The 13352-nt window shown below is 51.6% G+C and overlaps 1 protein-coding gene across 2 annotated transcripts in view; it reads left to right on the forward strand.

Moving 5' to 3' along the window:
• Positions 1-307: 307 nt before the first annotated feature.
• SRRM3 (serine/arginine repetitive matrix 3) overlaps positions 308-13352 on the forward strand; it is a 171097-nt gene continuing 158052 nt past the window's right edge. For both annotated transcript variants that reach the window (XM_090025525.1, XM_090025526.1), the window contains exon 1: positions 308-404. The gene's annotated coding sequence lies outside the window, so the exon portion shown is untranslated. The remainder of the gene's footprint in view (positions 405-13352) is intronic.

The following is a 13352-nucleotide window of genomic DNA, read 5'->3' on the forward strand; positions in this document are numbered from 1 at the left end:
CTGCACCTGCACGGCTGCGGGCTGGGCTCTGCCTGGCCTCCCAGGCGCTTGTGGGTGTCTGTGGGCAAGCTCTCTCTCTCGCTTTGCCGCGGGGGCAGCTCCCTCCCCTCCCCGCGGGGAAGTCTCTGGGCCCTTTGCTTTGTCTTCAGTCTCCCCCCCCGAACCCCCGCACAACCTGCTCCCTGCCGGGCGCCTGCACGTCCCTCCCGTGCTGCAGGGGGCGCTGCGGGCGGCGCGGGGACGCTCCCGCCGCGGCCTGTTGCTGCTCGGAGCTGTCCAGCACTTCAGCGGCGCCGCCGGGCGGGCGCGCGGGGCTCGGGCCGCCGGGGCGGGCGGCGACACCGGGGCTGGCACCAACAGCGGCGTCCCCGGGCTCCCGCAGCGCCGCGGGGCTCCGCAGCCAGGTAAGGCGGGCGGGGGCGGCCCCCGGGGGGGCAGGAGCGGCCCCCTCCCCCGAGCTCCGGCCCTTTGGGTTTCGCTGCTGCAAGGCGGGGACGGGCACACTCCCGCAGCCCGAGCACGGCGGCTCGGCCCGGTCCGACCCGGCCAGGCCCTGCAGGGTTCACAGCGGCGCTGCGCGCAGGCCGAGGGGCCGGGGCTTCGCCCTCCGCACGGGCGGTTTTGCTGGGGACCCGCGGCTGTCCCTGCCCGGCCCGGCCCCTCGTCCCGACCGCCTGGGGGCGCTGGCTGGGCCAGGGGTCGGGGTCTACTAAAATGCAGCAGGTCTGGAGGCATGTGGGGCTGGGACCACTCCTCACTGTTGGTAGGAGGTGAGGTGAGAACATCGCCAGCTTTTCATTTAAGAAAACAGCCCCTGGGGAGCAGGGTGCCCGACTTGGGAGAAGCGCGGTGCACGTCCGTGCCCGCCTGGTCTGCTGGGTGGTGCGCAGCACCCTCCGGCAGCGGTGCCGGGAGCCCTCCAGCAGCGTGTGGGGACTGGGGTCAGGAGGAAGTTGAACACATTTCACTCTGGCATATGATTCTCTGTTAATGAATTCACTGTGGAGCAGGGAGGTGCCTGAAATCCTCTTCCCAGGCTCTGGTGCTGGGTTGTTTTTTTCCACAACCAACTGTTTGGGGTTTGTTTGTTTGTCTTAAATAACATTGCGCTGGACTTCAGACAGATAATACAGCTTAATTGACATAAGCAAGGTACAGTAAGCTATACTTGCAGGATAAGTATATCCTATACATGCAGGCTGTGGGTATATATGTGCACGAAAATATTCTGGCACAGAACGCCTGCTGTAGTGATACAGTGTAGATGCACCAATGCCATTGTTCTGGAAATGAGCGCTTGGTTTCTGAAAGCGTGCGGTGTCTGTCCACTGGCACAGAATGAGCTGATTTGAAAGCCCCTCCTCATGTTTCCTTGTGGTCTAAATCCTACCTAGTGTGTTCAGCTCAGACTGGACCTGTGACTGGCATCCTCACAGCCAGCTAAGGACAGGGCTTGGTTCCAGGGCTCTGCACTGTATGAAGAGGTGCCCTAGCCCACCTAATGCCCACTGCTGTACTGTGTGACCTGCTCATTTAGAGCTGGTGGATGTCAGGGAGGTGTGGGGTGCTTTGCATGCCTCCCGGCCTTCTCTTCACATGTGCTGTTACTTGCATTTGAGAGAGGAATGCTGATCTTGTGTCCTCTTTTGACCCCTAATTTTTATCTGTGCCAAGGGGTTCTTAAGGCAGGGAATTGAGGCACTGGGGATTCAGTTCTGTCTGTCCCCTTGCCTTTGACTCTACTTACCCTTGCTGCTTGGAGTACAGGGAATCTTCTGCGCCCTTCGGCACCTACCCTATATTTAGCATGTCCCCCACCCACCCTCTGGCCCTGGGAGCAGGATGGGGAGGGAAGCAGCAAAAGACTATATCCAGATCTCATCAGTGAAAACCTTTTGCCCTTCCTAATGAACCACTATTCTTATCCTCAGGCAGAGAGTGGGAGCACTGTTCTTCTGAAGGAAGCTGTGGGCTCTTTTAAGTCTAGGACCTTGGTAACCACTGCTCATTTATACCATTGGGGGTGAGGGGGGCACTGTAGTTGTTTGGGTGGCTTGTTGTATTTTGTTTGTTTTTGTTTTAGCCCAAAGTTTAAGTGCATCAGCTTTTAATACAAGGTTCAGTCTTTGTTCAGCTCCTGCTCTGTACAACCAGAAATGTGGCAGACTCCAGGACTGGCTGTCTTTGAGAGAGATGCCACATGGTATCAGGTCAATGCAGGAATCACTGCTTGAAATTTGCCAGGCTGTTAGGACAGGTCAGAAGACTGTAGCTATCCCTTTTCATAGTTGTAATTCATGGGCAATGACCATCTAACTTCCTTCCCTGCCTTCTGCCACCTCCTATCTCTGTAGCCCTATATCATTCCCCTTGCCTTAACCAGATGAGAATAATGGCTTATTTAGTTTTCTGCTTTTTTGTGCCAGTCCAAAACCATGTTGATCAGGATTGTGATAGACTGATGGTTCATCTGGCCAGAGCACTTCATTTACACAGGAAGTCAGATGACCAGGCCAGATGAGATTGTTGTGATCCTCTGATCTGTGAATCTACTCTGGGCTGCGTACTGGACTGCATTGGTAGGTGTGTTGCCAGCAGGTCAAGGGTAGTAATTATTTCACACTATTCAGCACTGGTGAGGCCATATCTGGATTACTGGGTTTAGTTTTGGGTTCCCCACTACAGAAGGGATGTGGACAAATTGGAGAGAGTCCAGTGGTGGGCAATGAAAATGATTCACAGGGGCTGGGGCACATGACTCATGAGAAGAGGCTGAGGGAACTGGGCTTATTTATTCTAGAAAAGCGAAGACTAAGGGGGGCTGTAATTGCACCCTTCAACTACCTGAAGGGGGCAGGGGGGTTGAAAGAGGATGGAGCTAGACTGTTCTCAGTGGTGGCAGATGACAGAACAAGCAGCAACAGGCCCAAGTTGCAGCAAGGGAAGTTTAGGTTAGATATTAGGAAGAATTTTCTTACTATGAGGGTAGTAAAACACTGGAACAGGTTACCCAGAGGGATTATGGAATCTCCATCCTTGGAGGTTTTTAAGACCTAGCTAGGCAAAGCTCTGGGTGGGATGATCTAGTTGGGGCTGGTCCTGCTTTGAGCAGGGGGTTGAACTAGATGACCTCCTGAGGTCCCTTCCAACCCTAATTTTCTATGATTCTACGTTTTGCCAGATTTCATGGCTTTTGAGTACCGTCTGGCCTGGTACCATGCCTCAAGCAATACAGCACCAAGCATCATCTCTTATTGATTTGCCACCCCCAGCGCTCTCTCCTACAGAACATCTCCATTGCTGCAGTTATTTGCTTGATAGGATGGTGGGGGAGTGTACTCCTGATACCAGCACCCCTGATACCTGAAAGCCCTTGGTACCTTTCAGTGCCTCATGAGGTTGCAGAGGCCAGCACAGGCTTTTTAGGGGCTAACTTCTTCCCTTGGGATTTTGTTTTCCTGTTTTGTATCTCAAATGCATCTGTGCCCCTCAGACCCCACATCAAAGAACTTCTTATTTCTGCTAAGACTTGCTGCCCTCAAATGGAGTGTTCTGCCTCCTTCTGGTACTGTGAGCAGGGTAAATGAGGACCTGTAGCTGGCTGGTAACTCCTGCTAAGACTGTGGAAGTGGCATTTTGCTTTTTTTCCCTCTCCCATGCAGTATATTCTCACCACTGGCTGGATTCCCCTCCACCCTATGCCTCTGTGTGCGCTGACATACATCACTTTGTGTTGCCCTAACAGGTGCTAAACATCCCCATTTTTCTCTTTCCAAGCCTCTATTGTCATCTGGGAACAGCATGTATTAGTTACCTGGCTCTGTGTGTGCTGCATGAAGGGTGACCAGTGTCAGTAGTTGACTATGTCATAGCAACAAGTTTCAGAACTCCTTTGGGCTTCAAGGTAGAAGGCAGAGCTGTTCAATGGTTACCACCAGTTCCAGTAGCACTGGGCCCTGTGGTGCTGGATACTGCACAGACAAATGACAGCAGAGTCCCTGCTGCATAATGGTTGTGAGCTCTGTCAGAGAAGCCATAGCAGGTGCATAAAGCAGACCTGAGGGCTGGGCCAGGGAAGCAGAAACAAAGGAAATGGTGTTTCAGGAAGGCAGTTCTGCACTCTGCTAGCCAACCCAGTGCCAGGCAGCACTGATACATAGGCATCTTGCCAGAGACAGGTTTAAAGGACAGGAAGGTGCTAACCTTGTGCATGTTGTCAGGGAGTGTCTGCTGCCTCTGGGGAAGGTAGAAGGCAAGTGAGTTTGGAGGGACTTTAAAGGGAAGCAAGCAGGAAGCCTTGTCTGCTAAGGGTTAGTTGCTTGATTCTTATGGTGGTGGGTTTGGAAGAACAAAGCACAGGGAAAGCGTCTTAATGAGGTGGATCTGGCCATGTTCACACCAGCATAACTGGAACTACACAGTGTGGATAAAATAGAAGACAGATGTCACAAACCCCTACATGGAATAACTTTTCCCAAACCAGTGGAGAATCATCTCTGAAAGAAACTCCACTGGTATAAGAGACACTGATATAGTTGCCATCTGTCCATGCCGATCGGCCAAGTAGCTGTTTGCTAAAGGCAACCAAACTATTATCTGCCCCATGCCACCTAGTGGTGAGTACAGCAATAACTGCTGTGTGTGTGTGTGTGTATTTTTATATAATAAAGAGCTTAGTCTGTCTGTCTGTTTGTCTGTAATGCTCTTGGAGCACTCTGGGTAGTGAAACAACCAATCAGAGTGCGGAGCAGGGCCATGGTGTCGGGGACAGAGGGGATGGAGCAGAGGGGCGAGGCCAGCAGTGCTGGCCTTGCCCCCCAGCTCCGACCCTGCTGTCATGGTGGTGCTCCATTGCTTCAAAGGAGCATGGCTGGGCGGGGGGACATGAGGCCAGCGGCACTAGAGGTGGTGGTGGCACAGGGTGGTAGGTGGCTGCGCTCTGTCCCCAACCCCGTCATTCTTGATGGGCAGTTCACTAGTGTATATATATACACAGTGCTTGTGTGTGTGTGTGTATACAGTAGCCAATTGCCCATCACAAATGACAGAGCATTTCAGGAGTGTTTACATGCCCCCCCCCCCCCCCCCCCCCCCGCTCATCCTTTGCGGCCAGCCATGTAAACAGACTCTTCGCCACTGCCACCACCTCCTCCTTCTGGCATGGTGGCTACCTCCTCCATGCCCGCCTCCGCCTCCGCCTGTGAAGCAGCAGGGCTTCCCTGCCTGAGGATGTGGCAGTGGTGGTTCTCTCCCACCCGCCCGCCTCCACTTCCTCCCCCAGAGCAGCGGGGCTCCCGCCTCCCTGCCTCAGGTGGCAGTGGCTTCCTCCCTGCCTGAGGATGCGGCAGTGGTGGTTCTCTCCCACCCGCCTCCCTGCCTCAGGTGGCAGCGGCTTCCTCCCTGCCTGAGGAGGCAGAGCCCCCGCATCCAATTGCCACCGGCCATCTCGGCAGTACATGCACATTTGCCCAAAAGCGTTATGGACAGACAGACCAAACCCTTTATTATATTAGTGTGCACGCATAGGCCCCCCCCACCCCACGATAGCTGTATAGCCTCATTCCTGAACACAGTGTCTTTTATCAATGTGTTCACTGTGACAGTCAGAGCCTTAAAGCATCTCAAATGCTAAATAGGGGCATACACAGATGTTACAATTATCTGTACCAAGTGATGCAGACAGAACCTGTTGTGATGTGAGACTGGCCTACGTGCTTCTGAAGTAAAACCGTTGCAACTTTAATCACGTTTCATTTGTTTGGCTAACGTGCATTGCAACAACAGCACACAGACTTAACAGTTGATACGTGCTCTGGAGAAGTAGCCACCTGCTTTAAAATGGTTTAAACTTACTTTTGTCCATCACCAGCTTCTCATAACATCTCTGAGGTAGGTGTGTAGCACTAGTATCTAGATGATAAGAATGGGAGGGGAAAGGAAGCACAATGGAATGAGCCTTCTAAGATGACTACTAATTTCAGGTATTTGGCTGCTGATCTTGAGATGCTGGACTCTTTTCATAAGCAGTGCCCAGCCCAAACTGTAAGGTCAATGAGAAGTCATTTGTAAAGATTTTTGGCTGCATTAGATCTGCTTCAAGGTCTGTCAGGGCAAGGGTTAAATAACTTCAACTCCTAGCCCTCTGCCCTAGCCACTGGAAAATGGTCCTTTACAGTGAGCTACAATACGGTTTTGTGGCACTGAGTTCTCATTGTGCATCTCTGAACTAGGTTTAGGCCATGATTCAGGGCACCATGTAAGCACTTTCAAGGGTGCCCTAGCTGGGCAGGACTTCCTGAATGAGGGACTTTGATGTCAAAGCCCTTCAGGTGATAACTTGATTCTAACAGGCTATGTGCCTTGGGGAGATGGTCTGTCTAAGGGGTTTCCCTGGCACTCCCTTTGCCCTTAGCTGAGCACCAGCTAATGAACTATGGAGGCTGTGTAGTGTTATCCCCTACTTGCTATCTGAGGACCAGTGAGTGTGGAAAGATTAACTACACTGAGTTAAGCTCTCCCTCTTTGAAACTCACTGATCTGTTGTAACTATTTTGTGTCTGCTCTATCCTTTGGTATGTGGAAGCTAAATCAGGGCAAGTCATCTCTGAATGAAAGATCTGCTGAATTACAAGTTAGTGTCTGCTCAGTGTGGTGGGGAATGGACAGAGGCAAGCCACAACCAGCCACTTGACATGCAGCACATCTAGTGTTCACTGTCCCCCTGGAACTTGGTCCTGTCTCTTACCTGTGCCTAGCGATGGAGGGTGACTGCACTGCTGACGTACGGCTGTGACTGCAGCTCACGTAGATATTTGAGCTGGCTGTGGCCCAGCAATCTTGGGTGCTGCAAGCAGCACAGCTGCGGCAGGCTAGAGCTCAGTGCAGGCTGAGAAATCCAGCCGAGAAGTGAGTATGGATGTGGGCAGCTGACCTGTGCTGAGCTCTGCGCTGCTGCAGCTCACTAGCTGCCAGTCCCAAGTGAGGAGGCTTAGAGATGTCTCAGTTCTGCCTACATCTGTGAGCTGGTGCAGTAGTGATTACAAATGGCAAAGTGGGGACGTGCCCAGGCTTTACAAGGCCTAGGTGAGAGCAAAACCTCTGGGTCATCCTTTGAGGCTGCCTTCCTTTGCTTCCTGTCTCCTGTTTCTCATCTTGGCATCAGATCACAAAGTTGAAAGGGCCCTCAAGGGTCTTCAGGCCAGTCCCCAGCACAGCTCTGGGATTCTCTGATCCTCAGTGAACCTAGACAGGTGCCTCCTCAGCCTCCAAGGAGGGAGATCCTACAACTTCCCTAGGCAACATGTTCCATTATCCAGGGTGCATATGCTAAGGACAGCTTCTCCTGAGAGTTGATCTAAATTTGCTTTTTCTGCGGCTAGAATCTGCTTTTCTGTAGCTGGCAAAATCTGCTTTAGTGGAATGCAAATCTCAATACATGTGGGGCTGGCGAGGCTGCGCACTAGAGCCGAGCAGATTATAGCTGACAAGGCCAGCTGTGCAGCCCAGGGTCATGCCAGCTCCAGCTCACATATCCCATCTCGCGCTCCACCCCTTTTTCCCTTTCTGTCCCGACAGGTGGTACATGAATTTATATAATCTGATCTGCCCAGGGTAGCCGCCTTGGTTATGTAACAGTAGTCGATGGAAGATGCTGGCAGGAGGAGGGAGTCACCTCTGCGAGTGGAACAGCAGCTCACAGGATGGCTCTCAGTGTCACATCCATGCTGACGCAGTCCCGGGTAGAGTGTATTAGGCAGGCTGGTCATTACGAGGAATTATGTCACTTGTCAGGGGAGAGCCCAGGAAGTTGACACGGGCAGATTAATAATGTTGTTCCTTCTGTTCCGAGCTCATCAGCACATTATTTTCACGGGCTGATGGGATTTATTGAAGCAATTTATTCTTGCGGTACTCAAATGTGGGGTTGGGCGCATGTGCGTCTGGAAGCTCTGGCAGTGCCCAGTACCACAGGGGTGTGAATCTCATACCTGCTGATCTCTGAAGGGAGCAGTGCCACTGATATCAGGATGTGCTGAGTCCTAAAGGATTCAGGTCACTTAAGGGGAGAGCTCTTCCTTATAAGTTTGTGTGAATTAAGAGCAGAGGAAAGGGTCTAGACAGCAGCTCTGGAGTATGGGGGGCTCTTGGTAGCTGCAGGGTCTGAAGATAGCACAGGGAGGGAATACCATTCTCTAAGATGCTGGCCTGAACCTTTGGTAGGCATGGGTATAGTTCGTTCCCAGACTGACCAAGGCACTTCATCTCTGCCTCAGTTTCTTTGTCTGTAAAATGGGGTAATAACACTGGTCAGGTGCACTAATATGTAGGGAGAAGATATATGGCAGTGCAGGGTGCTCAGATGCTGTGATGATGAAGGCCATGCAAGCTGAAAGAGATGGGTTCAGCAGGCAGTTCGCTTCTTGGAATGATTTATGGGGTGGGACATGTTGTAGAGAATCAAAGGTAAAGTCAGGAGAGTAATTAAATCTGGTGGCATTTCCTGGCTTTAGGCTCCTGGAACAGACTTGTAACCATGTGAGGGTGGTTGTGGAGGGGCTGCCGACTTAGAAGCAATAGTTCAAATTTGGGAAAACTCACTTCAGAGAGACATCTTGGCACTGGGGATGGTCGGTTGTTTTGTCAGTGGTGTACCTGACACCAGTTTTGATGTTGCCTGGCTGTCCAGCTGGGATAGCAGTTAGCTATTACCTACTTGTCCATTATGTACTGCATGCTGCTTCTGGAGGGTAGCTGTTTGTTTCTCTCTCTTGGGGACCCTGATTCATTTCCGTGTGGAAAATCAAGTGCTCCAGGATATATTGGCCAGTCCAGGCTCAGAAATGGGTTGTGGCAGCAGTGCCAGACTGAGCTAGGCTGGGCTTGACCTAACGATGAAAGGTCTCCACCCCCACTAGCACCTCTCTACCCTGACAAGCTTTAATGAGAGGGCAATGCAGGCTTGGACCACCTCCTGTCATTGGCATGTACAGCAGCTTGTCAGCGGTGGTTATGTACATGTAGTGTTTTTCCATTTCCCAGAAGAAGTAGCCTGAGATTATTTTTGCAGGGGTTGGATGGTCTCTGGAGGCTCCTCCTCAGTGCTGCTCCTTGTCACCTAGCTGCCCCTCACACTTGGGACTTGCGTTGCAGACACCTTCTCTTCAGCCTTGACACAATTCTAAATTTGGAGTAGATGGGATCATTCATTCAACAGGCTTCCTCTCAGCTCAAACACCCCCAGGCAGCACCAAATGGTTCGTCACTCCGCTGGAGCCTCCTGTCTGCAGCCCGGTGCTCCTTGATGCCCTTCCTTGGATCCCCTCCTTTGGGGCCTGATGCTCAGACACTCTCTTGGCTCCAGGGCTTTGATGGTCCCTGGGACTTAGCATCCTTGTTAGGCAGGAGCTGTTGCTATGGCACTTAAAGGGGTCTCAGCCTTGTAGGCTTATGCCCTGCCACAGCAGACCCGGTAGGGTGCGAGGGAATGATTCTCCCTCTATCTTGTGCCTGTCTGGCTAAACAGCCAGGACTTTCTGGGCACAGCAGCTAAGTGCTGACCACATTGGTATCTCCTCCTGGCTTCACCTGGAGTTTCTGGTGCTCTCAGATACTGGGACGCTGATGTGTAGCAATTCCATAGCACAGGCTGCCTTAGCAGTGCTTTGCAAGCACGAGTGTGCATACCGGCATCTCTCAGGTAAGTGTGTGGAGATGCATGTAATACCACATGCTGAGTGCCTGTGTATTCCAGATGCATGCAAATCCAGGTATCCGTGCATATGCATGGGACATAATTTTCTTCCAGTACTTGAGGAGCCAATGTGCCTGTCAAAGCATTAGTTAACCTCCATTCTACCAAGCTGTATGGTTCCTCTTCATCAAGAAACCGATCAGTGGTTTTAAACCAAATCTCGCAGCATCACTTTTCAAGTTAAGACCCTCAGAAAATGAAGCAAAGACTCTGCCTGGTCCTACATTTCAGGAGAGAATTTCTGGCCAAAGTTCCACTCCCCGCCTCCCGCCCCACAGCCCTCCAGAAAAGAAAAAAAAGATCCCTGAATGGAGGTGACTTCAACAAAACTGACAACTTCACAAAGCCTTTTGAAGTGGGTGTGCTGCTAATGTTCAGGGACACGCACACACACATGCACGCATGCGCGCGCTCACACACCCACATGCCACTTGACACTTTCAAAGCAACATTTCTCTGTTCAAAATGACTGCTAATTTTTTCAACTTCTTTCGAGCTCTATGTTCAAACATGAATTAAATGTTTAACTTTCAAGTTGGCAAAAACGGTCTCACCTGAAACTCTCCTTCCTCCCACCCCCATGTTTTTGACTGGCAAAAAAATTCTGAAAAAGGATTTCTGCTGCTTGGGCTCAACCCAAATGACTGTTTGGAGCAGCCACAGAACAAGAATCCTTTCCCTGCATGATTCTGATGGGTGCTTCTGCTATTCCTTTGTTGTTCACGGTGTGGGCATCTGGACTCTTCTGTCCATCCATCTTCCAGGAGAATTTGCGTTGCAGGCTTTTTTGTGCTGAGATGGTGGGTGGAGTTTCCCTTGAGGGGGGATGGGCATGGCTCTCCAGTGGTCCCTACTGTATAGCAGGAAATGAAGATCACCTTGCTAATTGGCCAGTGTAGTGCAGCTGTTTGGCCCCAAGCCTTTCCAAACAGCGCCTGTGCAGTAATTCCAGATTCCTTATAAAACTTGCTGTGCCTCTTGCCCTGCTTAGAAGATATTGAAATGATTTGTGAGGTGACCAGAGGGCAGCAGCACAGCTGGGCTAGAACAGAGATGCTCGATCTCTGGGCCATGGGCCAGAACAGGGGTGCTCAATCTCCAGCCTGTGGGCTGGATGAATGGCCTTCAGTGCCATATTATCCAGCTTGCAGGACTCCCTATAGTTCTGGAAACTTGGTGGCAAGGTAGTGGTGGCACCACTCCTCTGTTGTCCAATCTCTGGACCCATGGGGAACTCTGGGTCCCACATGGTGGGTCTGGCACCTGATCCCTGCATGCAGGGCCAGGAGGGGGTGGTGCTGGTGTCCCATGGCCCAATCCCACCCCTCAGGTGGCAGGAGGGAGTGGTGCTGGGCCCCTGGGACTCAATCTTAGCATGTGGGTGGTGGCAGTGCTGAGCCCCTGGGTCCCAGTCCTGGTGCATAGAGGGGCAGGAGAGGGTGGTGCTGAGCCTCAGGGCCCAATCTGGCTTGCAGACAGGACCCACAGCACTCATTTGGCCCATGGGATCAAAAGGTTGAGCATCGCTGGTTAAAGACCATTCCTAGGGCTGACATTAGAACTCCAAGATAACATGGCTGCCTCGTATGGAGGGGACTGTTTACCAGAAACCCAACTGGATTAAGGCAGGGAGACTAGTCAGCATGAAGTACTTGATACCGGGTCCCTTGGTCATTCTCCAAACATTATTGTGGGCTCTGGGGAGAACCAGAAGAGCTCTGGTAGTATATCTAGAGGCAGGCCTGAGCAAAGAGATCGTTCTTGGCCAAGAGCCTTTCTATTGCCTTGTTCTGCTCCATAATGAGTTAGGACATTAATACTCCCCTTGGAGGGCCCCCACTTGTGTCAAAGGGTGAGATTAATCTTGGCCTTCCCACGTTACTAAATGAGGGCAAAGTAACTGTTCAGTCTCAGTTAGATGAAGGGCATCTGAAAGGTTGAGAATGAGAGATGTTAAAGTACAGAGCAAGCTTCAGAGATTACCTCCTGGCAGTTCCAGTGGAATTGTGTCTGTCTGCACCTTACAAGTATCAAACTATTCTGGCCTAAGCTGTGCTGTTGTCACTGCATGCTTTATCACTTACACAGCTCGATTAAAACCACTGTTGCTGAAATGGCCTCATTCAGGGTTCAGTGCAGCAATGCAATGTAACAGATACATCCACACACAGCAGCTGATGTGAGCACTCTAGCTGTACTGTCCACTTCTCTTCTGAAGTGGCTGAAAGCCGCATGTGTCTGCAGCCAGAGTGGTCTAAGATACTGGTGTACTGGGAAGTGTGGGAAGTTGCCTGTGCTGGAACACTGGTTCCTTGCCTTTTCCACTTAAGCCCAGTGGGTGCTAAGGATCTGGCTTGCTGTGTAACCCTAGCTGATTATAGCTGTGGCTGCCTATTGCATGCTACAAGAGCTGCACTCCTCTCCATATTTGGTGTTACCACCAGTGTGACAGGATGCTCCAGAATGGCTCTAACACAATCAACCTTGACTGACGCACTGTTAGCTCCACGGCTGTGGTGGCCTTGTTCTTTGTGGGACAGCATGAGAAGGACTCAGAGGGTCTCACTGCTGGAGTGTGGATTAAGCATAGCTGTCTTTCTCTCACACTGCATCTTGCCAGGTATGTGGGACTGCCAGGCACAGCCTGTTCAGTCGGATTGAACAGTCCCTGGTCCTGGCTCTGTGCAGCAGGACTCCCTAGAATACCTTGTTCTAGATGCTGCTCTCTGGCTGCACACTCTCCCCTCCTGAGGCATCGTGGGAAAGCTGCCTAGACTTTTCCAGTATGCATATGTGAGGTGGCTCTGAGCATGAATTCAGAGTCAGATTTGCTGGGTAGCTCTGAAGGGGAAGAAAGTGCCGGGTGGATGATGCCATCAGAGGAGCCTACAGTGTGTCCATCATGCAGATGAAGCTTCTGGAGGATGCTAGTCCTCTATCACCATAAGACACCCTTGATACTGAGGCATTGGCAAGACACTGGGAAAAGGAGCAATCCCCTATTCAACTTGCTGAGTTGAGTATCCCCTATTCAACTTGCTGAGGACCAAGGCAATCAAGTTGGGGTCCTCACAACAGACTCTCTCCCATTGCACTGTCATTGCTGGAAGTGATATCCCAGGCAATAAGGCTAAGAAAAGGGCTCAGGGAGTCTGGGGCATGCTGCCCCACTGATTCCTACCCTAGTTTAACCTCCCTTTCATGTTTCATTGTCTTCCCTCATGCTTGGGAAGGGTGGGCAAGTCATAGCCTCCCTCTTCTCATGCATCTGCTGTTCAGCCCAGCCCCATGCTGTACCTAGAGCACTGGCCAGTGTCCTTGTCAGTGGGTGGATGCACAGGGATTCACAGCACATTCAGAGTGGGGTCAGCTGAATGGCAAGTGGCAGGACTAGGCCTGGAGTGAAAGGGAGCAAGACTGGGGCTGCATTAGTATCCAGCCATGCTGCTCTTAGCCCCAACACCCAGGAGGGGCTGGTCACAGTAGCTTGATAATTCTGGAGATTAAGGGGAGGAGTGGACATAACAGGAAGTAATCTCTTCCTCCCCTTCTTCCTTTCTCACTAACTCCAGTGTTTTCTGCATCTGCAGTAGCACAGATG

Source organism: Crocodylus siamensis, chromosome 13, assembly GCF_052110815.1.
Source record: "Crocodylus siamensis isolate JL-2025a chromosome 13, ASM5211081v1, whole genome shotgun sequence".
NCBI classification, from domain to species: domain Eukaryota; kingdom Metazoa; phylum Chordata; order Crocodylia; family Crocodylidae; genus Crocodylus; species Crocodylus siamensis.